The 26,887-nt window shown below is 45.3% G+C and overlaps 1 long non-coding RNA gene across 1 annotated transcript in view; it reads left to right on the top strand.

The window, feature by feature from the left end:
* Positions 1 to 24,238, top strand: part of LOC144144957 (uncharacterized) — a 51,540-nt gene extending 27,302 nt beyond the window's left edge. Inside the window, exons 3-5 of the long non-coding RNA XR_013317383.1 lie at positions 2,236 to 2,303; positions 22,043 to 22,126; positions 23,800 to 24,238. This is a non-coding gene — a long non-coding RNA (uncharacterized LOC144144957). The remainder of the gene's footprint in view (positions 1 to 2,235; positions 2,304 to 22,042; positions 22,127 to 23,799) is intronic.
* Positions 24,239 to 26,887: the final 2,649 nt, after the last annotated feature.

The following is a 26,887-nucleotide window of genomic DNA, read 5'->3' as shown; positions in this document are numbered from 1 at the left end:
GTATCTTGTTCACCGTGTTTTGCACTCCTGGCGTATTTGGGAGAGAGAATTAAACTTGCAACATTCATGATTGCGTCTCGTATATCTCGACGCACTCGACATGTCTCACCGTTTGAATAATCAGCAACTACGCCGAACACAATAACACTAAAGAAAATATCCTGCGCCCGTTCTTTCAACCCAGGCATGCAACAATGAAGGGGTCTCTTCAACTATACCGATAAATGCTTTAACTCTTTCCTTCGTGTTTGGAAGCATTCTGAAAGCTATAGTTATTGGAAGCACGGAGCGGTAGTGTGTGATTTGCTCGTCGCTGCAGATCATCATTTCGTTTTTGCTTTTCATTTTGCGGCCTTTTTAAGTGGCTATCGAATTAGTTTATAGCTGTAACTCAAAGAAACCCGACCAATGTCCGCTACACCGCTATAATGATGTAATGTGGTGCTCAAAAAACTTCAAGATCGGGAAAGAGAAAATTCTCTCGAGAAATTTTCTCAGATTTATAATTGGCATTGAGCAGTAATGTTTGGCTTAGGTACTTTGTGATCTCCTATTCTGAGTACTGGGTAGGTTTCTTCACCGCATTATGAAAGCTTTTCGGATTTTTAGAAAAAACAAAAAAAAAAGTGTGGCAGTGGGCTTGAAAGTGTCGCGTTACGTCCATTTTTACCACTGCGGGGAACCACCAAATATTTTTATTTCAATTACCCGTCGTATAAAGGATAAGAAAAAACAGTACAAAACAGGAAGGACCACGCCAACCAAACACGATTTACGGACGAAGCTTTCCCTATAACATATCAAAAGGCTCCTGTACTGCGCCGGTAAAATTGTGGACATTGCTTTAAATGTCGTCAACTTGCACACTGTTTTTTGTGTACGTCTGAATATTTGTTTCTTCTCGGAAGATAATCACTGCATTATTAAATTGGTTAGAAAGCGTTTCACTAGAGGATCATTCTTGTGTTAAAATGTTTACTTACAACAAATATTTGATTTAACATTTCACTTGTCGGAATTCATGCTAATATTCACTATGGGAAGGTTTGAGCAAGCACAAGGGTTGTTTAGGAAACGAATTGTTTTTTATTTAGAAACGCAGCACGTATTTCACACTTTATGTGCGGTTATTAAAAGAGTGGACGTTTCCAATCACACGCGATTTCTTGTGGAGATTTCTTCTGCTCGGTATTAAACCTGGCTATCAGTGAGAGGTAAATAATCACTTTTCTCAGAATTCTGCAATCTTTGATGAAGGGCCTGTCCAAAAGGTGTCTGATTTTAGATGTTTAAGATTCCAGAATACTGATATGTTCGTTGTAACCAAGATTCGAAAGTTATATTCTCATGGGCTAGTTTCACATATTATCCACCACTTTTTTGTATGTTAAATTGGTTTTTATTCAGCGATAAAGCTAATCAGGTTGTCTATCACAATATAGATCAGGTATTTCTATGAAGCGTCGTTGCGTGTCGCTGATGGTCATTTGTTTTGAGGAATGGCACTTGAAAACATTTTTTTCTATGTTCCCACAGGCACCATGTAATGGCCTCATCCACGAATCCATATTCAAATGTTTATAACAGCGCCGATATAATTTCATTAGGCATTATTGACAGCCCTGGCTAGTACTTTATTACGGTCATTGTTGTGCTAAATTTGGTTTCCTTGGTGTAGAAGGCCGCCACCTCCTGTAATACGCACGCTGCGCCGCCTACTCGTTCACTGCGAATAATCCTGTTGCTTTTGGTAACCTCGAAGGAAATTACGCTTTTTGACCTGGGTGGCCCAGGAATCCAATTGTGGGTTTCGGCTTGCACGGTTTGTGTTAGTACAGTTGAAGGGTTAATTTTGATTCCTGAAACCTTATTTTTTACCTTAACATAACATCTTATCTCAATTATAACATTTCCTTTTATAAATAAGGTTACATTTGTATCCTCACTTTCTTCACTGAGGCCGAGGCTCATTATTCAGCCCATAGGATGTTGCAACATTTTTCACGCTGTCCTTGCTGCATACTTTAGCGTAAAGAATGAAGACACGCTAAAGCAATATATTAAAAGGTGAGAGTATAAAATCTCCAAAGCGACATACCATGATGTTCTCATCTCGTAGGGCTTAGCTTTACTTATTATCAATGTGCAATTTTGTCTCCGAAACGTCACAACATAGCAGGCTTATTATCCTGGCAGCCTGGCAGTGTTCACTGTTTTTCTCTTTTTCTGGCACAGCATCAGTGCACCAGCTACCGCAACGCTATTCGGGCACTCGAATAAGTTCTTGCTTCACCAGAACAGAGGTAAGTGAAACAGTAAGTTCCATAGGACTCTGATTCTTTCTTAGTTTACCGTAAAACCGCAAAGAACAATTTAATCTCTCTGGATATTTGGGACCGCCCTCCACAAGTATGCTGGAACAGAGCGATATGAAAAGGTGGTCTCACCATCTTGCAAACGAGGTTATTTGCCGTGCTTTTGGTTTAAGACAAACTTCAAAGGAACCCCTTGTGAACACTGTATTGTGCGGTACTAAAGTGAAGTGCGGAAGGGCATTGCGGGACAAAGAAAGCCAAAGCACGCGCCTAGAAATGGGAGCTGTACATTAATGAGGATTGTAAAAGGGGGCGATTAACCATAGAACGTTTAGACGCGCCTTCTATATGTCGCCAGTGTGGGCTCACGGCTTCACTCCTTTTTGTTGGTGGTGGACACGAACCAAGCTTATGTCACAGGTGGGGAACACAGAAAAAGAACTGCTCGACGGTAAAAGCGCCATCCGCTTGAAATATACCTCGTCGTAACCATCATCAGCAGGATGACGCTACTGATGATCCGGTAGTATCCTGACCATGGTGTCGAAGCGGAACAGAACAGAACACTGCAACTGAACCCGAGTTTTACCAGGAATAAAAACCGAACAAAGCTGCAACAAAGTACCGAGCTCGTTTGGCATCTGTAAACGCGGCATCCTATGGGACCACCGCAGCTTTGTACTACCCGGAATTCGGTTTCGGGTAGTATCGAGTGGCCTATCGAGCCCTATAGGGACCGGGCGGCCGTTGTATGGCACCACCGTCGTTTCAGCGAACAGCGCCGCCCGTGGCGAACCGCTCATCAGTGGAATGCCGGTGGCGGTCAGCGCAGCGTAGTTGTGCATTGTTTTCTGTCGTTTTTCTGCGGTGCGGCTTGCAAAGCGTACGTTACCCCACGTGCATTTTTCAGATCGGTAAATCTTGAGCGTGGATGTCACGTTTACGAAGCCTGCCATGTGTGTTATTTACGCCCATACTCAGTATTTACAAATAGCAGACGACGCTCAATGCGCCAAGCTGGAAGTCAAGCTGGAAGTGAAAGTTCGTTGCTTCATGCAATTTTTTCATGCCTGCATACAGTTTCGCGAATCGAGGAGTATATTGCCGCTAAATGCTCCCACAAAGCCGGTGTGTGCAACCGATCTAGGAACGTTGCGGCGCTGGCCTTTGGTAGTTGATTACGCAGCGGCGTCGACGTCGTGCACAAGCGAAAGGCAAAGTTGGGGGGTATCTTCGAAGATTTGCCTCAAAACAGATATTGTGACGGACAACGCTCCCGAAACTTCATTACCTACGGCTGAAACGTGTTTAATTTCACAGAAATGCTCTTACTAGAGTAATCGGGAATCGTTGATAGAATAAATACCGCATGATAGTAGAACGTTATTGCTTGGCGTGGAGAAGCATTGCTTTATAAGAATTGCAATGGTTGCTGGCTAGTTGGTAAATGGTTTCTAAAAAACCAATTCCTGCGTGGCTGAAGGACGCAAAACAGGAGGGTGCCCGAAACCTGTACTCAGCTTCACAACTGAATGCTGCGGTTGGTTTACCAGCTGCCCCCTACGCTTGAAAACTCATGCACAGCTCCGTGTAACGACGATGATGGTTTATCGCAAAGCTCTATCGTATGGGTTTCTTTGGTTGCCTTCTGCATTTAAACTTTGAGTAGTAAAGCGTCGAATTTGACCAGCACGCAGTTTGGTCTTTTGATCGCAGCGTCTTTGACTTTGACCATTTCCCATTCGATTTCACACGAAGACGCTTTGTGTTCAATCATCATAAACATTAGACGGAGGGCTAGATAATTTTGCTGTTTATTTTGAACTTCCATGTCCACTCTCCCAACCTAAACTTTTTCCAGCGTGTCGGAAAGGTGTCTGTGGTGGAGGACTCGAGCTCATGCACCCATATTTGAGGCAACTAATCGCGCGTTTTTGGTGTCTTCACCAGGCATTACACGATTTTTTTAGGCACTCTGTAAAGACTACATAAGCAATAAAAGACACCGGCTGATGTTAACACTGTCACATTTTTTAACTATCGGTGCCAGCCTTTATTCTACGCAGGTGGTAAAACGGGAACGGGAGGAGGGGTGGTTTGTAGCTTGCGCTGTTGAGTGGGTGAGTAAATTTGGCTCTTGATAAAATGACCACCACAAACGTGGGATTTCCACTTCGGCTTTCAGGCTCCCATGCTGTCACAGTGTCGCTCACCAAAACCGAAGGTAGAAAGCTCACGGTTACAGACACTGTAAACTACCGCAACATTTCTACGGCTACACGGTAATCCATCTCGTATGCAGGTGCCTTTCTATTTAAAGCACACGTATCGAGGTATCCCAGCGCTAAGGATGGCGTGGTAACCGTAGTCATTGGAACTAGTGAAGATAATTGAAAGTGGTAGAATTATTTCTAATATTGATAATAGTTTTATTCCTCCTCAGATAGCGCGGAGCCAGGCGCAGAGCGCTGCAAAAAGCGCTCGTGTCAATGAAGCCCTCCCCCAACCTTACCAGCATCCAATAAGTTTGCTAGCCGTTAGTGCATTTAAGAAGAAAGTAATACTGATAATAGTAGTTTTATTCGTACTCGGAACGGTGGAGCCAAGCGCTGATCGCTGCAAAAAGCGCTCATGCCATTGCAGCCGATACCCAAGTTTAGACGCGTCCCAGAAGTTTACGTAGTCATTAGTGCATCTAATAACCTAACACATCTATCTAGACTTTGTTTCATCTCACATGTCTGCTCACAACGCCACCAAAACATACAAAGCACCGAAGCAAACACGACAAAAACAACGGGAGGCTGTGTAGTCCAATGCACCGGCTCATTTCACTGACGAGGGGAGCGCTGAGTGGTGGCGCCACCCGTCCAGCTGCCCGGTCCCTATTGGCGGTGAGATGCTGAGTGGCGCCCCCTGGCTGTGACGTCGGCTTAGGGATTCGAGCCGCTGTCGTCTGCTACACTCGGCTTGTGAAGGGAAGCAGTGTGTGTACTATAAACCCCCCGATTCGTTGCTTTAGTGCATTAAAATCATAGTTCTAGTAACTCAGTTATTCTTGCCAGCTACTGACACATCTACATAATTTCAAGCCGTAACTCCCACAATTTGGCAACACGCGAGGAGATAGAGAACATCTTTCTTCAAAGCATCGGTCAGAAGATCGTGTGTAGCTCACCCTTTCTAGCTTATTCGCGAGGACCAGCGCTCAGAGCTCCCCCATAAGTATTCAAAATGCGTAGGCTTCCCTGCAGTACATTTGAGATACTCCTATGAAGACTAACAGTCTAATGCTACATACCAAGCACGCAAGCGCATCGTACAGCAGGAAATACGGCGGCTGTCTTCTATTTCTTTCTTTGTTGTTGACTTGTGTCATATGAATGTTTTTTTTTCTGTGCCCAACGTTTTAATTTTTCTGCACCGTCACAAACGTCTTATTAGGAGGTTTCGGCATGTTTGGGAGGCTCACAAAGATAATTTTGATATTTTCTTCAGGTTGTATGGCATACATTCCCCCCTGCACAAATTGGCTTTCATTCCGGCTGCGTGCAAGAAGGTGCATATCCGCAGCGTGCTCTGTTTATTCACATGCAAAACCAATGGGAAGGTTTGTGCTGCGCCACCGCGATCGCGCCCCAAACAACGTTGTCCACAGTACTCGAAGGCGGCTTCTGTACTCCGAATTTCTATCGTAACCATGGTTATCATAACGAACTGACTCTCAACCCTAACAATGATGACATGATTATGGTATTGAAGGCATGATATACTCTCTAACTAACGGAATAAATAGTATACCTGCTTATATTACAAGAATCGAAACAGATTATATTTCCAAGCAACTCTTTACTCATTTCCAACTGTTCCAGGCGCAAAGACCAAATCCTTATTTACTCGGGATGGCGTTATATGAATCGAAGAAAATTACTTTTACTGTCTTGTCCTCGACTGAGGACCCGGCCCACTAACCAGCTCGATTTCAGTGTTAAATAAAGTTTTCTCCACCTCCGCCGTCTCCTCCCCTTGAGTACAGTTTTCCTATAACGCATATGCGAATTTTGGGAAGATACGGCTGTGGTAAATGTAACGAAATAATCCCCAAGGTCTGAACAAACATAGTGTTACTGTATCTGTAACGTAGACATGACTCGTTTTGCTCAGTAAACCGCCATACTGGTTAGAAGCCCGGTATAAAACCACCACGCGCCTATGCACACAGTGGGTTATTTAGAACTCAACCTGCAGTTTTTGCGCGGCCCATAGTGCATGTTGGCATACTTTTACGCCATGACAACGTAAAGTTATGTAATACAATTCTTTCTGGTGTTCGGCAAGGTTGCAGAAACTGTTTCACCTTACATGTGATTACAGGGAATCGTAATGCCTTCTGTCAGAGCCGGCAGCTTTGAAGGCCTAAATTTGTTTTGGTCTTCCAATTTCTCTGTTAGTTATTAGCAGATGACTGTTCCCTTTGTTCGAAAGATGACCTAATACAGAAGCTGACATCTAGCTCCGACTCTTTGCGCTCCGCACAGGACCGGCTTCGCGAAGAATGGGGAGACGTCGGGAATGTTTCTTCCGTAGCGCAGTATCAAAAACTATACTTTAACTCACACCGTGAGCTGGTGTACACGATATTAAGACTATTATTGCGATCAAAAGTTACCCACACGCCACTGCTGGTGCAGAGAAGCATCACACGTTGCCGAGTGCAAGGAAACAACAGGGAGATCGAGCCTGACTGAAGCAGACTACAAATGCGGGAATCCCTAAGACAACGTCACGGAGGCGCGCTTCGCAGTGCCGGCCGTGTTCGCGCTCACCGCAAATATACATCGAGTATCCGCCAGCATGAATTCGTCTTTAGTAGAACGTAACGCTGGCACGTTTTCTCTTGCTTGTTTGGAGTAGCGTTCACATCAGCAGGATCACAAAGTCGTTAAAGGAGCCATGAAGAGAAAACACAAGTTTGGTTCATTCGAAAGATTGCCTCGTTAGAACCATAACGACACCACTTATAACGCAAACTTCGCTCAAATAAGCTACATAATTAGGAAAAACGGGAATGGTCATGCGACCCACCAGCTCATTTCCCGCAACAGAACCTATGCCGTCACATGGGCTAAGCTCTGCGATTGGCGGAGGCCGGCAAAAGCAAACGCATGTTAGGCAGGGCTTACAGTTTGCATAGCGAGCTAAATGCCCGTGAAACATACTGCACATTCTTTTTATGACAAAGAACGGTGGAGTAAACGGTTGAAGTTCCGAACGAACACGCAAGCGTGTGCGCCAATGCGTACGAAACAACCGCCTGGCCGAGCTCGACATCTCGCCGTCGCGCAGACGAATTTTCGGGTTCGAGGCGCTCTGACCTTGGAGGAAAAATGCCGTAAACACCGCGCATTGACGCTCGTATCTTTCTGGTCGAAGCAGAGAGCTCGCGCGAACGGCTTTCCATACACGACACCGGCCAACTGGCATAAGCGATACTGCTACTGAAGTTGAACTATTATTAACCGTAATAAAAATACGGCACATACGTACCAGTCTGTATTCGTCCGTGGCGACGGCGCTGACGAGGCAGCGGTGCCGACGGCAGGGCGTTCGTCTGTTGTGGCTATCGCGGAATGGTCGCTTTCCCGTCCACCGCGTATCCCACAACTCTTGCCGCTCGTGCACTTAGAAGCGTTGAGCGTTCAAGTGGTGTGAGGTTGTTAAATGCAAGCCCGAGCTCCTCGGCGAGAGTTTTGTTCTCCGGATCAGGCGATTCCATGACTAGGGCTGCGGGTGCACTAGGTTTTACTAGCATTTTTAAAATGGCCGCCGTCTCGGTCGACTCCCGCGTGTGGGTGCTATATGGAGTCGACATACTAAGTATCTGTTTCATGGACCGGCCCGTGTGACACCATTGCTCACGTCACCAAATGTGCAATTTTAGCGGGAGATTTAAAATTTTGGCTTAAATTGCCTTATTTCTCAGTGAATAAAGCATCATTTGCTTCCGGGAAAGCGCTTGGGGTACTATGAAACACCTAATCTTTCGAATAAAACAAACTTTTGTTTTCTCTTCATGGCTCCTTTAAAAAGCCCTTGCCCTGCGGGAATCAGACAAAACAGTGGCGTCGTCTCTAAAAATACCATCTATACTCAAATACATCACAATGAAGAGACGCAACAAATATTTCAGTGTGTAGAAGACCAGAATGGGATCATGGTCTCCAAGACTACCGTCATTCAGCAGCAAAGAGTGACCTCGCACCCTGCTATCTGTAACATAAATGTACTCTACTCCAGCAGTCAAGAGCGGCGGCTGTTGGAACTTATACTGCCTTATTGATTGGTTGTACTTTGAACTCCTCTTGAAGAAAAATACCTTCTCGGGATTCAGGTAGGACGTAAGAATATTGCGTTCTTGCCTTTTCCTGCGGATGGTTCGTTTCATCATGCTGGGCAAAGGCACCCCAGAAGCCCCATGCTGGTTAACCGATCCAGCTGTAACAAACGCGCTGCGATGGTGCTGCTCGCTCCGAATTATTGGCACTGTAAAAAGCATATACAGGTATATTAAAGCAATAAAAGCTACTAAAAAAGCAAGTAAAAATGTGCAGAGAACTTTCGAAAACTTTCCTTTGAGTTTGCAGAACGCCTGGCGTATCTCGGTATTTTTTTCTTTATGCTCCGTCGCACCTTCAGAAGGTTGGAGTCGGGTGGGTGCGATGTATGAGTATGACTTCAGTGACAACAACTACTCAACTTACGCAGTCATGTGTCAATATCTTCGCTTTTAATGACTTTCGATTTGCGAACTGCCCAAACTATGTGCCTTCTAACAGTGTACGAACTTTTAGTCGTCTTAATTTACCTCCGACTTCACACCGACGCAAGCAGAAAGTGGTCAAACCACAGCGGTCAATCTAAAGAAAAACGTTATACAAAAATGACCCATTCTTACACAAATGACAACTAACACCACATACCCAGGTGGCCGCACACACTTTACACGCCACAAACATACGTCCCTTCTTCCAAAAATTGCCAAGCGCCAACGAATTGTGCGGCGAAATGCGTCTATTTTTTATGACAGCTAGCGTTCCAAGAATGCAAACTTTTCTTTTGTGTACATGATGCGGAGGCACACTGATACACCACTCCCTGTTTTTTCTATTATGTATGTCTGTATAATTTCTCTTGTCAGCTGATTTGTGTGCAGAGATAATAGCTGTCTGTTTGAAACGAAGGCTCGCAACCGCAGTTTGAACGGCGATGAGCCACGTGCGAGTAGGTGTTTTCTTTTGAAAGACGCCTATGCATTAACAGCCTAACATGAACACGCCAACTGGTGGGTCATATACGCATGACCACATTGAAATGACTATAAACACACTGCCCAAGTTTTTCATGGCAAAGAAGGGGACATGTGCATCACCCCGCAAACCTTTTCCGCGCCACCCTAGAAGCCTTTGCACTTTCAATCTGCGATTACTCAAGTCTTCTTTAGTCTTTTGGATGCTGAACAAGCAACCTGCTCTCTAAAGCGACCGGCAACCATCTCCAAACAGCGAGACAATCTCTCAACGGTGAAAGTACCGCGATAAATGTGTTCTATTGTGGTAATTTCCCATTGCGCTGTGCGTATATGGCCATCTGCGCCCGCGTAATCACAATTTGTCCCGTAAGACGAATGCGCCATTTTATAACGGGCTCATTTTATCTTAGCAGCGCATTAAAAAATTGGTGCGCTATCGGAGCACAGAATAGTAGTGCGGAGTATGTGGAAGCGCACACAAAAAGCCCAAATGGTTGTCGCGCAGCGCAGGGAAGGGTTGCCGGGTGAAGCACGTGTCTTCACTTGTACCTTAAAAAACAGCTATTGTCAACCTATTACCACTTCAATGTGGTCTTGTGTACACAGGCAAGAGCAGTTGGTGTGTAATACTAGGGTGTTAGAGCATAAGCGTTCTTTTCAAGGAAACACGTAATCGAACATGGTCCAGCCCTGTTTAAACTGTGGAACCGAGTGCGCGTTTTAAGAAACAGGGTTATTATGTGTGTTCAGAAATCATCGAACAAATGCGATCATCGATCCGCAAAATATAACCAGATAGTCGAATGGTATACCAGTGTGCCCTCCCTTCCTTTACATGAAAGTGAGTATGTATAATTAGAACGCTGTCTTTCGAGAGTGCGTATGTATACTTAGAACACTGTCTTTTACGACAAACGCATTTAGTGGCACCGGTAGGTGCTCGGCACACTTCGGAAGATGCACGAATGTTTGTGCGCGTGTAACATGTGTGGTCCCATAGGTATGAGGTAATACTGCTTAAGCTCCTGTCAGCTCTTATAAAACTTCACTTGCCTTAGAGTCAGGGGTGTGGTTTGTCTACTTCATTCCTGTGTTTGTGTCAAGAGCGCGCTAGTTAATTCAATTTTCCCGCCGTCCACTCAGTAGCGTGCAAGCTTTGTAGCGAAGACATCCTGCGGTGATTTCTACTGCCGCAGGAAAACCCAGGAGACTGGTAAGCCCACCCCAGATGGCTTGCGCGGGGGTCATTTTGGATGAGTGAATGCGAGAGGAACAAGAACCTTTTTTTGTTTTTTTTATTCATTTACCCTAAAGGCCCTTACGGGCGTTTCATAGGATCGCAGTAAAAAGAAACACATTATAGCATAAAAAACAGCAAGACCCATAAATGCGAATACAAGCACATTCATGTCGAAATGCATAGTTGCAAAAAAGGGTACACAAAAAGGCGCACAACAGTTATCCAATTTCTAAAATGCGAGGGTTAAAAAATGAGCCAGGCTCAAAATGACACAAACATCAAACATTGGACCAATCTAACAGGTTCAAAAATGACACGAACACTGAAAAATGATTTATACATTGAGAAATACCTGTAACTCTTTTATAAATGAGTCGTGGTTAATGAGGGTGACGATGTTACCTGGGAGCTGATTCCATTTACGAATAGCAAGTAAGAGTGGCAAGAAGAAAAATAGGTTGGTACGCGCTAATATTGGTTGAACTTTGAATGCATGAACTAAACGGGGAAAACGCGACCAGCGGGTCTTATGTGCGAGGCAACGAAAGAAGGCCAGCTGTGGTATAGCCTATAAAAAACTGATAAAAGACTATGAAGCCGGAGTTGTTGTAGAGGTGGTAAGTTCAGGGATTGTTTCATTTCTGCTATACTTGATGTTCATGAGTAGTTCCTGAGAATGAATCGGGTAGCTTTATTTTGGAATGCTTGAAGTTTATTTACGAGATACGACTGATGGTGGTTCCAGATAAGCGGTGCATAATCAATCTTTGATCGAACAAGTTTTTGGTAGGCCGGAAGCTGTGTGGATGTGTTAGCTGAATGCAGATTGCGCCTAATAAATCCGAGTGATTTAGAAGCTTTGCTGGTTATTGTATCGATATGGTGATTCCACTTTAGATCAGACGTTATGTGGACCCCCAAGTATTTTACCATGGTTACGGTTTGTACAGGCATACTATTGAGAAAACAGTGACGGGGCTCAGACGCGCAAGCTTTGGTAAATGTTATGGCGTTAGTTTTGGGCACATTTATTTCCATCTGCCAATCCCTACACCATTTCGTCAGTTGATTAAGGTCTACTTGCAAGGATATGAAATCTTGGGGGTTTTTAATTTGCCTATAAATGACGCAGTCATCTGCAAATAATCGGATAGAACAGACATTAGTGTTAATGTCGTTGATATATAATAAAAATGAGATAAGACCCAAGACTGAGCCCTGTGGGACACCGGAAGTTACTTGAGCTAAAAAGAAGGAATGGTCAATAATGGTTACTGACTGAAACCGATGGGTTAGGAAGTTCTTAATCCACCTGTTAACCTTAGTGTTGATATTAGGAGCCGTAAGTTTTTCCATTAGGCGGATGTGAGGGACCTTGTCGAAGGCCTTGGGAAATCTATGAATATAGCATCTATTGGTGAGGACGAATGGACTGCATTAGGGAGGTCAGTCATTATTTCGAATAGCTGTGTTTCACAAGAACATCCTCTCAAAAAACTATGTTGATTAGAAATAAAGAAGCTGTGTTTTGTTAGGTAGCTCATTACGGCAGATGATATTATGTGTTTTAGAAGTTTGCAAAGTAGGCTGGTTAAGGAAATCGGTCGGTAATTAGGAGGCACAGATGGGTCGCCTGACATGAAGATGGGGATAACATGGGCAATTATCCAAGAAACGGTACGCAACCTGTGTCTATCGATTGCTGAAATAAAGCAGCTAAGATCGGGGATATGACCACTTTAGTCATTTTTATTAGTTTGGTGCATAATTCATCGGGGCCTGGTGCAGATTTGGTCGGAAGTCTATCAATGGCTGCTGCAATACTCTCCTGAGTGATAAGCAAGTCATCCATTGTTGAATCTAATGACTGTATATTAAGAGTGGCTGGTAATGGGGTTTGATCCGTAAACACACAAAAAAAACAGAACTGAATTCCTCTGCAGCATCTGGTGAGGAAAGGTCGTTAACGTTTTTAGAAAATGATATGGACGATGATGATGAGTACTTTGGATTTATCACTTTCCAAAATGTTCTCGTCTTGGTGTGCAGTGGGTTTGTTATATCGTTGTTGAAAACGTTTTGGTAGGCTGCCTCGATTTCTGCTTTGAAAAGTTTAGAGTGTTGTTTGTAGCGCTTCCAGTCATCGGCTGAGTCAGAGCGTCAGGCCTTGGAATAAAGTCGCTTTTTCTTATTGATGCAGCGTTTAACACCGGTCGTAAACCACGCGCTTTGCGTAGATGACATGATACTGATTCTCGGAACGTATTTTGCTTTCAGTTCCAGAAGCTTATCGCGAACAATTTGCCTGTTTTCATTTACATTTCTGAGAGCAAAGGAAGTGAAGTACTGCGCGGAAAATGAAAGCAATTCGGTTTCTATCATGCCGCCGTTGACGCGGCTGTAATAAAAAATTGTTTTCTTTTTTATTCTCTGTTTTGCAGCTTTGTAATGTTACCTCACAATGCACTACGTTGTGATCGCTGAGGTTATATAAAACTTGCACGAGCATATGGCTTGGGTCTGTGGTCAGCACAAGATCTAAAATTTTGTCGACACGTGTAGGCAATCTGACCATTTGACTCAAAATAAAGGAAGATAACACGTCGAGAAATTCTTGACATTCATGATTTTTGTGCTGCCATGTGGTATATCTGACCACCAATCAATCCCTGGATAATTGAGGTCTCCAGAAAGAAGTATTGAGTATTTTTGGTACTTGTTTTGTATAAAGCACAGCGATTCGTTTAAGTGCTCAATAAATTCGGGGGAAGTGTCTGGCGGACGGTAGCAGACCCCGGCAGCCCAACGTACAGAGGCAGATACGCGTACTATCACCCATGGGATCTCTATGCATAAAATTGTATCGAATAAATGGGCTTACAAAATCATTTTTAGCGGTCACAATAACACCACCACCGCGAGACACTGTTATATATCTTTCCTAGCTACACAAAAGTGTTTAGCCAATGACAATTCGCAATCACTAACATCAAAGGAAAGCCACGTTTCAGTTGCAAGCACAATATCCGCCGAACATGATTCAGTGAACGAGCATAGGAGGTCCTGTTTATTAAATAGGCTGCGAAAATTTGCCAGGAGGATTGACAGCTTTGAAGAAGAACAATTTTTCAGTCACTTTTCTTAAGCAGCCATGGCGCTTGACTCTAGAAGTGTTTCACTCTGTTCCGTAGCAGGGATTCCGCGCCTCGGCAAGGGCACGACAATATTTGTTACCGTGTCGAGGTGGTAAAGTCGACCATTCAGCACAAGCTTATCAGAAAGTACCTTGTATTTTTCACCTAGTTGCTTCGTTTCGTGGGCAAAGTCTCTGAGCTGTTTTCTTATTATTTTATTCTTGGCGAAAAGTCTTCCTCGATCCATACACGTGGCGACAATACGTCTTTGAGCTTCCAAGCATTCTTTAGGTTGTTATTTTTATCTTTACAGTTGAGAAATTTGACAACTACAGGGTGGACAGTTCCCTCTTTCCATTCACCTATTCTGTGTGCCCGGTCGATCTCACCGTCGTGTATGTCCAAGTTTTCGCCAACAAACTAGGTAATCGTTTCTTCAGTCTATGCCCACTTTTCCAGACTTGTCGCAGGAAGGCCCTTAAGAATACGGTTATTGCCCCGTATGCAGTGTCTAGGTCGTCAACAACAAGGCTCGATCGCTGAGTTTGCTTTGAGTCAGTGTTCCTTAGCTGATCGCATGATTCCTTTAGAAGGGAGCTGACACTACTGACGTCTACACGGAGGTCTCTGACAGAATCAGATTGCTCGAGCTCAGAGAGGCGTCTTTTGATATCCGTCACATTGGGCTGAAGGTCTTTCAGTTTGCCAGATACCTCCTCCTGAAATTTGTCGTTTGATGTTATCAGTTCCTTAACAAGTTTCAACACCTGATCTCATTTCTCCGGCCCGGGGTTTGTTTCCACGTCCCCAGCACAGACAAGCAAGTGGGCAATACAAAACAAGACCAGCGAGAACCTTGCCCCAGAATTCAGATGTCGAGTAAAACTTTCGGCTTGAAGCCACACCGGACAATCATTACGCGTAGAGCAACCGGGGCGAACACAGCAACATACTCGAATACGGTACGTGCACAGATCAACACCCATCGCGAAGCCTTCGGCGGTCAATCGTCTCCCTTTGAGCCACAATCGCACTCACAGGGTCAGGCGTGGTGAGTTTGAAACCACGCGTTCACCACTAACACCAGAAAACACAGACCACAAAATACGTCTGTAGTGGGCACTCCCCTAGAAAGCGGGCAGACGCAGCTTGTGAGAGAGACGGCGAGCACCAAGCTGCGAGGTGTCACGTTACCTCCCGGCGGACGAAAACGCTTCCGTTCGTTCCCTTCGGGGGCATCGAGTAGCTTCGGAGGTTCGAAGATCGCACCCGCTCGGGAAGAAGCAGTTGCTGATGGCGTTGTTGGGTCGCGGTAGAGGCCTCGCCCGTAGTACGTGGCACGCCTAGACGACCGGCGGTGCGGCGGGGACGAACCGAGGCAGCGGGCGCTGGCGGGGCGTTGTCACTGGCGGGGATTTGGCTTCGCCACGCGGTGTCTGGTGGTGTGTACGCAGCCACTTCTCTCTTCCAGCACTACACCACAAATTCTCAGAAAGGCGGGTGAAGATGAGAGCGGCGGCGGCTGCACCCGTATCTCATCCATTAGGCTTAGTGAGCTTCGAGACTTTCAGGAGCTGAAAATTCTGCGGTACTCAGGGTGCGGCAGTAAATTTGGAAGCAACAGGTGCCACTTACCTTGTCCGCGCCTGGGGAAGAATCTACTTGACGCACGAGTCACGTATCCCGCAGATATGAGGACATATTGTGGAGCGACACGAACAAGCGCCCGCGCACAGTGGCGACGGTGGCGTGCTCCATCAACTTGAGGGAAAGTAGGCTATCTCCTTCTGCACGCCGATTGATTGGGGTGCCGGGGTGCGATCAGTGGAGGGGAGGGTTGCCCGAAGTACCAACACTATCAATTGGAGTCGGTCCTTCCAGTGTCGTAGTGACAGAGAAAAGCCCACAGTAACCCACTCGGGCTGCGCAAGGTGTTACGCGCTCCCTGCACGGCTTCTAAGAGGAACTAGGAAAATAGGTCTCCCCTCCATCAGATTTCCACCAGCGGAGGCCGCAGTAACCTGGTGAGACTATCACAAGGGTAACAGGCACAAAGGCTCCTTAGTTCAAGTGGGCTCAGGGTCAGGTCCCGCGACTCCCGATACTAAGGCAAAGAAGGGAACAGGACGAGTCCTGTCCCCTTCTTTGCCTTACTTTTCATGTGTGCACACTGTTAGGGAAGATGAATGAGTACCAACTCGCCCAACTGTCGGTTTGTTCGACTCCCGAGAACCTGCACGACCTACCGTATCATTGGACACTACACCAAATGAGGCCACCCGGCGTTCAAACCATTACCCGGATGACGTGAGAGGTCAAAGCCGACCTGAGTTCAGAACGACGCTCAGTTGGGTGAAGTCACATCCATGGCCACCCCGGATATGCCGGTGTGGTTGCATTTTCGGGACTACCCGAAACCATGAAGCTTTAGGGTTGGGGTTGGGCTATGGTAGGCCAGCACTGCAGAATGTAAAGAACTCATCTTTCCAGCACCCGGATGAAACGCCAATGCCACACTTTTCTTTAGTGGTCAAACCCGTAGGTACCGACGTTGCCCGTTGAACACGACATAGAGCGGTTGTGGGTGGGGTTGTGAGTGTGTGGCGTCACCTAGTGACTCCTCCTCCCGGGAGCAGGTCGAAGCTCGTGGTTCTATTATCGATAATCCTGGCCAACCTGTTCCAAAGCCGCTACACACTAGCTGAGTTTTCGATTCATCTATAGCAGGGTTCTCAATCACGCGGCCCATGGGCGCATGCGGCCCGCGGCCCTCTCATAATTGTCTTGGTTCATTTATTTTTGTTTTTTTAAGCAAATGCGTGAGTGCGCGCCCTCCATGTGTAGCCAAAGACGGAGATGACCAGAGTCAGCTCGAAAACGCTTGGATATCGTCTTTCATGGCTTTGCGTTACCAGAGTGAATACCCCACTTTTTGCGGAGGCCCCTCAATTCGGGCCCGTTAAGTCGGGTGCACAATGGTAGCAAGCAACTGAGACTTTTGAATCGAGCACTCTACAGTGCGCCCAGGGCTGGGCGAACACAGGCCGCGGAGAAAATCCCCGGGGCGTTTTATGACCCTGCGAATGGGGCAGCACGCCGCTAATGAGAAGACGGCGCCTTGACCGGAGTTTTTCAGGCTTCCGTGAAAGTGCAAAGGTTTCTGGGCGTTGTGTGGTGTTTGCGGATATTTTCTTGCCTGTTCGCCTTCGTGTCAAACACTTTTACTTCGCTGCAGATGAGGTGAAAAGGGTGCAGCCACACGTCGAATTCTGGGTTCGTGCTCAAAAATGCGCCCACGTGAGTTTAGGGGCGGGTCGCAGCGTTATTTATGGCATCGGAGAGGGCAACATCGCGCTGCTGAGGAAAATACTGCACATTGCACGTCGAAACTGTGTACTTTCAGACATCAAACGCCCCATATTAAGACTCAAAATTAAGCGCCTATCCTCCGACTCGCAACCTGTTCACAGCACTGTGAAAGGTAGTGGCGCCCCAAGTAAATCATGATAGAGCGCACGATATAATTGTGCTCTGACGCGCCTGTAGCCTCCGTGAAAGTGAGAGGTGTCTTTCTGACCGGTTGATTTTGGAAGATCTGCAAACGACGAAGGTTTCTGCTGTGGAAGTCTAACGGGTCACAATGTCGTTGTCCAAGCAGTCTGCAAAACACAAAGTGCACGACGAAAAAAGGTGCTTTCAGGAGTGATTGGAACGTTTTTATTTCTTCACGGAATCAAGCGACAAGGTGTTGTGCTTAGTCTGCCACCAGACAGTGGCTGTGCCGAATGAGTACAATATTCGACGCCACATCATGTCTTGCCATGACGAGAAGTATGGTGCTGTTGCTGGCAACGTTCGCGAGCACACCGTGAATCAACTGAAGGCGGCGTTGGGGCAGCAGCAAAACCTGTTCAAAACGGCGGCCAAAGCAAGCGACGAAACGGTAAGGGCAAGCTGCGTCATTTCAGAGCTTATCCCCAAATCATCCAAGCACTTCACTGAAGTTCTGTTCGTGAAGTAGTGCCTGCTCGGGGTCGATCATGCTACCTGTCCCAGCATGAAGAAAGACATTCGAGAAAATAAGCCTCTCTTCAAGCACAGTCGCCCAGAGAATTAACGAAATCAGTGAAGACATTGACAATGGATTAATCAACCGATACCATGAGTTCGAAGCATTCTCTATTGCAGGGGATGAAAGCATTGACGTTACAGACAGCGCACAATGCGGTATTTTTGTAAGGGGTGTCGACAAAAACCTGAACGTCACTGAGTAACTCCTGGACTTATCCCAATGAAAGGCGTGAGCACAGGGGCGGATATTCTTTCTGTTTTTTAAAGAGTGGCCGAACACGCTGGACTACCATGGGAAAGGTTGGTTTGTTTGGCTACAGACCGTGCGCCATCGATGGTGGGTTGCAAGAGCAGGCTTGTTGGTCGATTGCGGACAAAATTCGCTGCACTCGGAATCACCAAGCAAGTTGCCGCGGTTCACCGCATTTTGCACCAAGAAGCGCTGTGCGGCAAGTCTCTGCAAATGAAGAGCGTCATGGAAATGGTACTCAGAGCAGTGAACATCATCCCTTCAATAGCTCTTAACCACCGCCAATTTGTATCTGTTTTAGAAGCGGTTGGCAGCGAATATGGTGAAATTCGGTAGCATACAGAGGTGCGATGGCTGAGTCGTGGAAGAGTGCTGAAACGATTTTTTATCTCCGAGATGAAATTGACTGCTTCATGAAGACCAAGAACAGGGCCATTGTTGAGCTGTCAGACGAAACATGGCTTCTCTCCCTTGCGTTTCTCACTGATATCACCGATCATTTCAACTGCCTCAACGTTAAACTTCAGGGAAAAGCAAACTGATCAGAAAAATGCATTACAACATTCAGGCCTCTGAATTCAAATTGCAGCTTTGCTAGGGACCGAGGAGAATTCAGAAGTGTGATCATTTTCTAACCCTGAAGCCGCTGGAGAACGTGGATAAACGATCCTGTGATAACTTCGCTGACCTCCTCCATGATCTCCAAAGAGAATTCGAGGAACGCTTCCAAGACATCGCCAGCCTCGCCGATGAATTCCGAATTCTTTCGTTGCCGTTTTCGGCGCCGGTGGAAGGCGCCGCGCCCGAGCTACAGATGGAACTTCTTGAGCTGCAGGCTAACACCCCGTTGAAGCAGACATTTCATGACGTGGCTGTACCAGACTTCTGCAGGTTTCATGGCGATAAAAGTTTTCCGGCGCTACGGAAACAGGCTGCCAGGACCATTGCCATGTTCGGAAGAACCTACTCGTGCGAACACCTGTTTTCCTTGTTGAAGGTGAACAAGTCAGCTCCCCTGCCGAGGATGACTGATGAGCACCTGCGATCGACCGCGAGAATCGTTTCCGCGCAAGAAGTTCATGCTGACATTTCTTGTCTAGTCGCAGCCAAGCGTTGCCAGGCATGAAGCTAGCATGCTTAGAACAATAGCAGCTATATTGTGCTTCTCAAGGAATAAAGTCTTGTGACTTTCCTAAATGATACTCGCAATATTTTCTTGTCTATTACTATCAATAACGCTTTGTTCTAGTAAGATACACAGACGCAACTTCCTTCAAGCCTTTTTGTGAGAATGCAATGCGGTCATCATGTGTTGAAGCATATTCGTGGAACAAATATTTTATGTTTCCGAATCCGCGTCCCCATTTTAGTCATCCTGTAGATCGATATCGATATGTGTCTCAAATTCTCACGCCATTTCTTTTCAGCAATGACCAAGCATATCTACAACATGTGAGAAATACCTACTTGTTTGTTTCAAATGGCAGTGTTATCTGACATTTTTAACTCCACCCCCTTCGTTTCAACCTTCTTGAATATCCCGGCCCTTGAAGGACTGAAATTCGTGACTGCGGCCCGCTAACTCATGTGAGTTTGTGACCCCTGTCCTAGAGTATAGAAATATTCCTCATACAATAGCATTTCTGTGACCTCCATGCTTCTCCGGACGCTAACGAAGACACACGAACGGAAGGATGATACATTCCTCCTGGTGCACCAACTCTTCGAGCCTGCAGCTTGTTTTGTTACGAGTCGCAAGATTTCACCATAGCGTTTACTTCCTTGTCCTTTCCGGGAAGGCTGTATTTACAAGGCCTTAGAGCAACAAAAAAACTTTAGGGAGGCCTGCAATCATGGGCAAGACTTAAATCCCGAAGCTGTTGTAGGTGAGCATTGACGGATACATAGGTAGTTTCAGTAGCATACCCTGCCTTTCCGTTCGCAGCCACTTCCATGGCCATGCGAACTATCTGCGGCCGGGCCATGTCGAGAACTACAAAGACGTTGCGAGCGAGGTCTCTTGTACTATACTGGGAGCATGCGCGCGAAGATGCGAGCTCTAGCGCAAAGGGCTCTCCCAAGACACAAAGCGCATGCACAAGGTCATCTCCAGTGTTGCGGCGGCAGCTGTCACGTAACTGTTTGTTGTAGAGTGGGTATTCTTGTGACGCCTACTTGATAACGTTCCTTGCGAGGCGTTTTTGGCTCGCACGAACCCCGAACTAAGGGCCAGTCACAACAGCTCCGCTGTTGATACAAGCGACAAAAAGCACTCTCCACCAAACGTATTTTTTGTACGCAAATGTTTAGGCCGAAATAGCTCTGACTGCAGTCGCGCTGTCCAAACGCAAGTGCAGGTCCTCGTGTCTTTTCGCCCACCCCCTGAAACAAGGTTTCAACTGAGTTTAAAGAGTTCAAACAGAAGTGCACATTACGCAGACATTTCTACCGCCTGTCCAATCTTCACCTGTAACTGAAGTACCATTGCGGAAACCACCTACGTAACCAACCTAAACATCGCTACACGAGCAGAGCTTCAAAATAGTCCTCGTTGGTGTTAACTCTCCACTAAACCTCCTTCCGCAAAAGAAAGAACCCTTGACAGCAGTATGCACATGTACAAATGACACACACTCTCCACAATCTGCAAAATAACGACGGTAGAAACCAGCTACAGCCCCGCATTTGATCGCAGTTTTTATTCATACATTCAAGGCACTGGTAAAGAGGTCTCGGTGCAAAAAAAAAAAATTTCAGAAAAGCCACGGCTCCTAGATGTCCTGTGTTAAGATGGCATAAAAGCAAAAAGCCAGTGTGAGTGGTTGGTCCATGACAAGTATTCCGGAGACAAGTCAAGTGGAAATGTTACGAGTTGGCTCACTCCCGATTTCCATGGTTTCGTAGTAATCTAGCGCACTAGCAACAGACCTCGTCCTGCAGTAGTCACAAGTGTAGCTTGCAGTACGCTTACAATAATATAACAAATACAATGAACACTCTGGAACGTATTATTTCGCAAATGCGCATAGGCATAGTTCTTGAGGTGGGTAGTGTATTATTATTTTTGCGTATGCAACTCTCCCACTGCGCCCCACATATATGTGACCACCTTTCGAGAGTGATAATCCCTAGTTGTATGGCATTGTAGTGTTGCGCGGTTTTATGTTGAAGTAATAGGTTAAAATAAAATCTTCTTCGACTCTTCTTTGCTTTCCTATGATGTATAATAAATTCAAATAAATTATTAACTGTTAGTCTCCTGAGATATTCAGATGTTGAAATAAATTTTTTGTTGTTTCTACAAATTTGATTGATAAAGAACTGTTGAGAAATGGTTTACGCTTTTCTGAGTATTAAGGCTGGCTGAACTGCTAAGATGACTTTTAAGGACAAGCAATTGTTTCATCGTAAGATACTTCGCTGGACATTGTAAAAATACGGGAAAGACTGAGGTTTTTGTTTGGCATTTTACACTCCTTTTTGCTCGATATTGAGCAAAAACTTCAAATGTGAGTGATCTACTTGGGAACTTTTTAAACCTGATTTTCTCTGTCAACTTCTACCCTTCACTCATGCTACAGACGGCCTATTTGTAAACGTCTATAAGTTCACAGGTTTCCCGCGTAATATATAAATGAATTGAAACCAATATCTATAACTACATACGGTCTAGGATAAGGTTCATTGTTGATGGTTTGGCCGTCCGATTTTTTTCAATTTCAGTCCCGAACCACACGCAGGTTGCACGAATTCCCTTTGCCGATTCTAGGAACTGCTTCGTCGCGAACTTTGCTCACACAGGCTTTGGTAAGAGAAGTTCGTTATATTCGTTATTAAGCTTTATTATATAATGTTATATTAAGTCATAATATATAAAAGTTATTTATATTTATGTCAGGCTTTTTTGGTCTTATAACTGGTTGGCTGCTGGAAGAAGTGTTTTAAAGCTGAAACGGCGAGTTCGGTAATGACTATAAGAGCATCGCAATGGCATCTCATTTCAGGTGGGGATTGTTTCTAAAGAGGCCAATTGTCTCTCTTTAGGTACGCCCTCACCCACGTGGTTTGTATGTACTTTGTTGTTTAGCGTAAGTAAACATTTGGAGAACATTTACTGCTAATATCTCGATCATCGGACACATGCCGCACCACTTTCACCTCTGTCCTGTGGTATAGTGAAAACGCTGGAGCTAAAAAACGATGTTTGAAAGAGGCATAAATTTGTACTTCAGATGAAAGCCATACCAGAGTTGTAAAATCCAAATTTGCTGAAACATTTACCCGTGAGTATTCACTGAGCAGTGTTGCGTAACCAAAGCACAAAAATGGAAGAGACAACACAGGCGAGTGTAACAAGGACCCATGGTAAGTAAGGAAGATCTCGCAATTTTAGAACCAACATTGTTGTGTAGGTCACTCATGCCTTCCGGCGGTTTTCTGTGCGTTTGGACTACCCTCTCTTTCTGTTTCTTGCCGAGAAGCGACAGAACTACTGCGTGCGTCAGAGCCCTTCTTTAAATGATTCTTATGTTTTACAAAACAGTTACACCAGAGATTTTTACTGCGAAAGAGTGTACCTCTACCCTCCCAGAAAATTGTCATGGCGATGTCAGGAGAAACCTATCATTGTTAAGAAGGCGGGCACATACATATCCAGGGGGAGTGGCTATAGAGCTAAAGATTACAGTTGCCTAAGCTACTCCGAGTGAACAAGTAGCCTAAGGCATAGAAATATATGTAGTGACTTCCCCATACTTTCATATAATTAAGGGAGATGGGTATAGCTTATTTCTACCATTCATGGAACTTTTCCTGGCTATGTCAGCAGGAAACTACAATAATTAAGAAGGCGTCCACATATCCACAGAAAGCAGGCACATTCCTACCCAGAAGAATGGCCATACCGGAGAAGATTACGGTTGTGTAAGCTGCTCCAAGTGCAAAAGTACCCCACCGCGGTGTAATTAACTAGTGACGTCACCATGCTTCAATATATAAAAAGTAAACCGGTATAGCATCTCCTTCAATTCATTCTAGTCTACCTTGGGTAAAACATGGAAAGTAAAGGTGCCAGAAAACAGACAGAAGTAGAAGAAAAACGTAAAGCAGTCGTGATTGTTGTTGTGCTGTAATAAAAAGTGTTGCTCGGTACATTTCACATGTCTCTGGTTTAACTCTTTTTAGAGCCACGTGTGAGAATTCAAGTGACGTCGCCTGGGTGATCGTTGAGGTTATCGTTTTCAGCTTCGTAGTCCAACCACGTTCCCATCATAGATTGGAGACGCTTTTTTAACCTAATATTGTCGGTCTCCCTCATCTTTAAGTTCTTTGCCACAAAAAGCCATAAAATCAATTTAGGCTGCTACGCATGAACGGCGTACAGAACATTTTACGTGATATATCAAACACAGACTAGGTTGTTTTTTACGTGGAAATATGACAAATGGTACAAAAAAGATTTATTGAAGTTTCCTTTTCAGGCTGCCAACTCTGGGCAAAGGAAACCGCTTCTCCTCGCGCTGTGGGATACTGCTTGCAAGCTATCGCCGAGTTTTGCTCAGGGCCCCTCTACACCACTTGGGACCAGCAGTGTGTACGTGGATGTGGTCACTCCCAGAATCATTGGTCGGACGGATCCGGCCATCAGAAACTTCTCAAATAAAACATTTTACCTGACCTTAATGTTTCACATAGCCGCTCATTCTAACTGATTTGAGGATAATGTAATTGTTGTGGTAAGAGAATACAGAATTGCAATATATTAAATTACGGCACAATAGCACCCACTATCTTCCGCCACCCGCTAAGCGTACAAACACTATTGCATGTGTCGTGTATAACAGGAATGTCTGATTCGCAAATATGATAAGCCGCCTTTGGAACATTTTCCCGTGTTACTTTCTGAAATGCCAAAAATGTGGGCTCTTTATATGAGCGCATTAAGGGACGGCAACGTTATTATCTGGTGCGGGAATAACAAGGTAAATCAGCGCACTCCATGCGATAAACAAATGTTAAACTTTGACATAGCTCTCATGTATTACGGGAATGCCGGATTACAAAACTGAGGCAGTTAAAACTTCATTGGAGATTCAAAGTAACGCAAGGATTTAACTGCATATTACGTGGTAAAAGGATAAAATTCTCAAAATAACTCACTTTGTAGTGGTGAAAATATGCGTGCAAAAGAAAACTACCATTCAAGTAATATTCATTTGTGAAGTATTAGCCCTTCACTGGCTGTTTTGAGAGCGATTTGAAGCGGAAAGCACTTACACTCCCATTCGAAGCGTCTGCACAGCTGCTACAAGTGACCGAGAGAAAGTAGACAATTGTTGAAATTACCCATCCCTAACAACCTTTATACCTATTATGATTTTCTTCCCGCTACTCTATAGCACTATTACAAATATTAAACCATGGGCTGTCACTCAACCGTTTGAAATTTGTTCCTCAGATGTAAACCATTACTTCACCATAAGGCACTTGTACAAGTTTCCCAGAAAACGTACGTTTTTTGAAGTTTACATTGACTATACGATCGAATCGGATATGTGCCCCTGCTCGCGCATATAAAATACACTTGTAGGACCATATACTACCACGGAGTGCAAATAATATGCAGCGCCACCACACAAAAATTAGTAAAGAACTCTCATACTGGGCGCGACTACACTTGTGCCAAAGGAGACGTAAAATGAAGAAAGGGTAGGTATTTGCATACCTATTAAACAAACGCAGACGGGCAGAGAGTCCTTGAAAGCGTAAGTCAAAGTAATAGCAACAGTAAAAAGCAGACTCATAGGAGTTTCTTTTCACTTTACTGCCACCGGACGAAAAAGAGAAAATGAGAAAGTGGTCATTGGTGTCATAAAAATTAGCATTAATTATATAGAATAAAATAAATCATCTTCGTTGTTAAATAACATCAAGGATATACTAATACACTGATAACAGTGGCTATCTTGCGCTAGTTTGTCAGGAAGACATGCTCGTAATAGTTGAGACAGGATTCAAGAGGGGTCAAATGAGGGGTCAGTGATATACGCCTCGAGCGCGGCCTGTAGGGGCGCCACTGAAATCCCCCTAGCGGCCCGTTTCGAAAGCAGGCGCGGGAGTCCGCGCCCCGCTCCCCAGTGCCGCCGCTGCTTTTGCGGCACGTTCACGACTGAGATTTACCGTTTGTGGGCGTTTGAAATTCATGTTTGTGTTGAGCAGTCACTCTGTTTGCAAATTGGGTGTGTTTACGAGAGTGTAAATGTTTTCGACGCGATCTTAGTGTGGTATTTTCGGTCTGTATAAGCGCCAGGTTTGTGCCACAGGCCAGCGTCGCGGAACCGGCGTATGATGGAGCCGATTGTAGTTACACTGACCTGAATTTACTTGCCGTGTCTCCGTAACCACCGGTTCCTCAGATGTTCATGCTATACACTACGATTTAAATCAGTTTTGTGCGCTTACATAATCAGCGGAGCACTCATACCTGACAGCACACCAGTTACGTTTGCCAATATTATACCTTAGATATTGATCATCACCATTTACGAGCCAGTCTGTGTTAAATTCGGGAATATTCAACAAAAGTACGATGGACAATGCATAATTATACTCAAAAATCAGCACACGACAGAGTCGCCTTGTAGTGAGGTTCGCGCCCGCAGACTTTCATCTGCTACATACAGTCAAACCCGGCTATAACGAACCCGGATAGAGCGAATTATGCTGTATATCGAACAAAAATATTTCAGTTTACGAAATACATGGGAAACATATTCCTTATAACGAAGTTCACATCCAATATATCGAACTCTGCGTGCCTAGAATGTACGCAGAAATGCACGGTCTCAGAGCGGCGATTGAGATGTGGATTGGCCACGACCACGGAGCAAGAGTTGCGAATGAGACATTGCGCCTCGCATGGAGGACGTGACGCTAGACACTTTCCGTAACTGTTTCCGATGCGCGGGACTCATGTCGGAACCCGCACAGTCAGCGAACCTGGACCAAAACAGCAGCATCGGTGAAGTACGGGAAGAGCTCTCCCACGTTGCCGATGATGTCACGAGTGAAAGCCGTCCGATGCTTATAAAGGAGCACTTTCGGCAGTCGATGTGCTCCGCCAATGCTTGTTAGATTTTGGAGGACGTGGACTCGAACTTCGGAGGACGCGGACTCGAGCTGGTGCAAACAATGTTTCGTATAGAGAATGCTATGCTAGTTGAAGCTGCCTAAACGAAAGTGAAAAAAAAAGAAATCACCGCTTTTTCCTTTGCAAAGTTGGCAGTTCAGGAGGAAAGTAGCTTTATTACTTGCAAGAAATGGATTATTTTGGGTATGGTAATGGTTACTTTACTGTGTTCGTTTCTGCATTTGGTGATGGTGGAGTTGGGCTGGGGGATGAAGGGGGGGGGGGGGGGGGTTCCGCGGATTCCGAACTTGTAACAGTAAGTTCGTTATAGGCGGGTTCGGCTATATCGAACTATTGGATATATCGAGCTAATCGCTCTGCATATTGCAATTCGCTATAAACGGGTTTGACTGTATATCCTCAGCGAGCAGTGCGGAGAC

Source organism: Haemaphysalis longicornis, unplaced genomic scaffold (assembly GCF_048455015.1).
Source record: "Haemaphysalis longicornis isolate Haplotype H1 unplaced genomic scaffold, Haemaphysalis longicornis Haplotype H1 scaffold_7, whole genome shotgun sequence".
In the NCBI taxonomy this organism is placed as follows: Eukaryota; Metazoa; Arthropoda; class Arachnida; order Ixodida; family Ixodidae; genus Haemaphysalis; species Haemaphysalis longicornis.
Note: the sequence above shows the minus strand (reverse complement) of the source record. Positions and strands in the feature narration are given on the sequence as shown.